Source organism: Portunus trituberculatus, chromosome 8 (assembly GCF_017591435.1).
Source record: "Portunus trituberculatus isolate SZX2019 chromosome 8, ASM1759143v1, whole genome shotgun sequence".
NCBI classification, from domain to species: Eukaryota; Metazoa; Arthropoda; class Malacostraca; order Decapoda; family Portunidae; genus Portunus; species Portunus trituberculatus.
Genome location: NC_059262.1, coordinates 6,997,501 through 7,002,500, shown reverse-complemented (window position 1 = coordinate 7,002,500; position 5,000 = coordinate 6,997,501). Strand labels below are relative to the sequence as shown.

The 5,000-nt window shown below is 41.4% G+C and overlaps 1 protein-coding gene across 1 annotated transcript in view; it reads right to left on the bottom strand.

The window, feature by feature from the left end:
- Window positions 1-5,000, bottom strand: part of LOC123500093 (obscurin-like) — a 191,166-nt gene that overhangs the window by 109,128 nt on the left and 77,038 nt on the right.

Below are 5,000 nucleotides of genomic sequence, written 5' to 3'. Positions count from 1 at the left end.
GTGGGGGAGGCAGCATTGAGGACTGGCTATGTGATCTAACGTAACCTAACCTAATCTGACCTGTCTTAACCTAACCTAACCTCGCCCAACCTGACATAACCTAGCCTAACATACCATAATCTAATCTTACCTAACCTAACCTAACGTAACCTAACCTGACCTAACCTAACCTAATTGAATGCACCCTAACCTAACCTAATGTAACCTATCCTAACCTACCCTACGTTATCCTACCTTAATCTACCCTATCCTAACCAAACTTACCCTAACCTAACCTGGCTCAATTAAACCTAACCTAATCTAACCTAACTTAATCTAACCTGACTTAACCTAAACAAACAATAACCTAACTTTACCTCACGATTTTGTCCCTTCTAAACTGATTAATAAGGTTAATGTAGCATGTTCTTTCCTCCTTGAATGAAGTGTGACCTTTACTAAACTATAAGAGAACAACTGAAAACACTCCTGAAACACCCAGTTCCCATTACAGCTCATTAATAACATGTGCTTATGACATTTTCGAATACTAATACAAATAATTACAGTTTATCAACCTCTTCAGTACTGGAACGTATTTTTACCTTGAGTTTTGGTTGCAATTAGACGATTTTATTGACATTAGGAAGGGTCTGTGGAGGTCAGAAGATTAATGGCCACAATTTTAATCCCCACAGGAATGAATATGGAGACTCATGATTTTAGGGCATTTTAAGACAGTTTGACATGTTTTTGGGGCATTTTTAAGACAGTTTGGCTACGATAACACCATTTTATTAATATTAGGAAGAGTCTATGGCAGTCGGAAGAGAATAAACATAGAGACTCATGATTTTAGGGCATTTTAAGACAGTTTGGCTACGATAACACTATTTTTTGATATTAGGAAGGGTCTATGGAGGTCAAAAGATTAATGGCCACAGTCTTTACAATTTTAATCCTCCACATAAGTTTCTGAAGCTGTATCAAATCACCAAATAGTAACCAAAATGAATATGAAAACGTGGCATGGTACTGAAGGGATTAATACCATTTGCATAGATCATTTACGAATATTAACTGGTGAAATTCATATCCATAATTTTCTTTACCTAACACCTATCAGTTTACAAAGACCACCACGTGTGACTGGTGTAAACTATCACTGGTACTCCTTCATTGGTGCTATTTAACTGGTACTATTTATTATTATTAACTGAACATGTGATATTCAGAGTATTACATGCAAGTCTCTCCCTCCCAGTAATGAGAAGAGATGGAAAGCAAGAGCCAACATCCACTGAAGTCTCTAAGTATTGAGTTAAATGCTTCTTTCCATCAAAGTTGTCCTGTCCATGAGGTCTTAATTAGTATGATCTTTGGAGATAGACTGATAGATAGATTGAAAGACACACTGATAGATAGGCAAAAGGGAAGATATTGGTAGTTGATTGTGTGTGTGTGTGTGTGTGTGTGTGTGTGTGTGTGTGTGTGTGTGTGTGAGTTCTCAAGGACATGGCTGTCTTTAAGTAAATCAGAGTAATTGACAGCAAGAGGCGGTAACTTAATGGTAAATATTTTGTTCTGAGTTTGTGGTACATGACATTATCGTATCCTCGGTGGTGGTGGTGGTGGTGGTGGTAGAAGTTTGGGAAGTGTTGCAATATATATTTTTATTTATCCTTTTATTTATACCATGTGGGAATTTGTGGGCTAAAGGGGATACTTTTTGTGGTACTTCCTATCTCAAAGCCCACCCGCTAGGAAACCGTTGCCCCGAGTGAGGAAGCCCAACCTACACTCGGACTGTTGACAGGATTCGAACCCGTGCGCTTGGAGATCCTCTCGGACCCCAAAGCACGCATGGTTCCACTGTACCACGGCGGATATAAAATGTTCTGCTTTATAATGTTCTGTGCGTGAAAATCATTTGTTTTTTACCTAATTAATGGTCGTGTCTTGGCCAAACAAAATGAAACTGTATCCATTGTTGTTCTTTACTTTGTTTGTTGTACTGTACACTTCCACACCCCAACACACACAAACCTACTCCCCCAACACACCCTAAGACACCCACACACAGCCCAACACACACACACACACACACACACACACACACACACACACACACACACACCTCACCCCACACTCTTTACCTACAATTTTACATTCAACACACACACACACATACACACGTAAACCTCTTCTCCCCACTAACACACCCCAACACACCCCAACACACTCCCAATACACCCCATCTCACCTCACATACTTCGCCTATACAGTCTCACCACAACACACACCCTTACACCCCAACAGACATTTTAACACAACTACCAATACCCTGTCACCTCTCCTCACACACAAACACACACACCCTTCTCCAAACACACCCCACAATACACCCACTAACACACACTCCTACACAACTACACGTCTCTCTACACTTTACAACCACACACACACACACACACACGTCCCACATCTCCACAATACACCCATTTAAACACACTCCTACACACCACACGTATCCCCACACCCTCTCCACACCCTGAGAGGAGCACAGTAACTTGAGTCGCTGGCGGGAAAGAATGAAAGTAACACAAGAGAAGATTTTCCTGACGAGAGCGTTTTTATTCCCCGTCACTTTCCGTCTCCTATTTTTGTTCCTCATTACTCCTCCCTTCCCTGTGCCCCGCTAGCCGTCCACAGGGAGCCGTAATGGGGGAATGAGGGAAGGGAAGTGGGTCAGGGAGGGGTTACTGTTACAGAAGTACGGTTGACAGGTGAAAGGTACGACATTCCAACTAGCGGGGGTTCTAAAAATATAGGCATGTGTAATGACGGCTCTCTTTTTTTTTTATAGTGTGTGTGTGTGTATGTGTGTGGGTTTAATTTTTGGTATGTGTACTGGTGCCCTACTCTCTCTCTCTCTCTCTCTCTCTCTCTCTCTCTCTCTCTCTCTCTCTCTCTCTCTCTCTCTCTCTCTCTCTCTCTCTCTCGCTCTCGTTCTTTCACTCTCGCAATGGGTTGTCATGAATTTGATATCCTCTCTCTCTCTCTCTCTCTCTCTCTCTCTCTCTCTCTGGTATACATTTTGTCTCGTTGTGAAAAATATGTAACGGTTGAGAGAGAGAGAGAGAGAGAGAGAGAGAGAGAGAGAGAGCATTTCTCATAATTTTCTCTCTCTCTCTCTCTCTCTCTCTCTCTCTCTCTCTCTCTCTCTCTCTCTTAGAATCACGTCAATTAAGTGTTGGAGACAATGTGTGTTTATGAATCTCAGAAATCTTAGCCTTTTATTAATTCGTCACCTCTTCTTGTTGTTTCCTTTTTTATTCATATTCTGACCTTTTTTTCATTATTCCACCTTGTTTTGTGTGTGTGTGTGTGTGTGTGTGTGTGTGTGTGTGTGTGTGTGTGTGTGTGTGTGTGTGTGTTTCACTGTTTGTTTGATCTGCTGCAGTCTCTGACGAGACAGCCAGACGTTACCCTACGGAACGAGCTCAGAGCTCATTATTTCCGATCTTCGGATAGGCCTGAGACCAGGCACACACCACACACCGGGACAACAAGGTCACAACTCCTCGATTTACATCCCGTATTTACTCACAGCTAGGTGAACACCACCTACACGTCAAAGGAGACACACCCAAATATCTCCACCCGGCCGGGGAATCGAACTCCGGTCCTCTGGCTTGTGAAGCCAGCGCTCTAACCACTGAGCTACCGGGCGTGTTCTTTACTGTGTGTGTGTGTGTGTGTGTGTGTGTGTGTGTGTGTGTGTGTGTGTGGGTGTGTGTGCGTGTGTGTGTGCGTGTCCACAATGGGTAAATGAATCCGGGTCTTTGTCTATGTTATCGTGAATCTAGACGTGTTTTATTCATATTTTTTTTTAATATTTGAAAATAGTCATGGTGAAGTGACGTGAGTTGTTAATTATCTTTTTTTCTTTTTTTTTTTTTACGGTTCCGGCGACAGATGAGCAAGATTTCTTCATGATTAACAGGAGAAAGTTTTGAGAACCCTGCTAATCATCTCTGCTCCCTTTGAAGACCGGCCCGTACTCTCAAACACCTTTGCGCTTCACCTTTACCATTTTTTAAAGGCTTTATTTGAATTTACACTTGTTTTTTAAGGTGTTTTTACGGTTTTAGAGGCAGTGACAAAATTTTCACATTATTAACTGGAGAAACACACTTGAAAAATCTGCTAATCATCCCTGTGGCCTAGGAAGACAGTCGTGGTGATAGAGAAGAGCGATTTTTAAGGGTTATTTTACGGTTTTAGAGGCAGTGGCAAGATTTCAACCTTATTAACTGGATGAACACTATTGAAAACCTCGCTAAACATCTCTATGGCCTTGAAAAACAGTCGTGGTGAGAGAGAAGAGCGATTTATAAGGTGTTTTAATAGTTCTAGAGGCAGAGTGACAAGATTTTTACATTAGTACCTGGAGAATCACTCTTGAAAACCCTGCTAAAAGTCATGGTAAGAGAGCAAAGCGTTCCTGAATACTAACCATGGTTGTACCTAAGCAGTGTAATAGTCTAAGAATGTTCTCCACGACTCCAGTAACAGGTTGACAAGATTTCTACCACGACGCGTTTCCATTTTCATTCTGCTTACTATCTGGTGATCTTATACAGCTTCAGAGACTCATGTGTGGGATTAGAATAGTGAAGATTGTGGCCATTAATCCTCTGATCTGCATAGAGCCTTTCTAATGTCCATAAAATGGTCTAATTGTACTCAAATGTCAAGGTAAAAATGTGTCCTAGTATTAACTGGAGAAACACAATTAGGAACGTGGCTAATCTTCTCCGTAGCCATTCTAAATAGTCGCTTTGAAGTGTTACGTGTTTTATTTTGAATATTTACACAATTATGGTGAGAGATTAACAAGAATTTCTACATTACTAACACGAGAAGAGAAAAAAAATGACTTGACAATAGTTAGAACAGAAGGCCATATTGAGAGAGAGAGAGAGAGAGAGAGAGAGAGAGAGAGAGAGAGAGAGAGA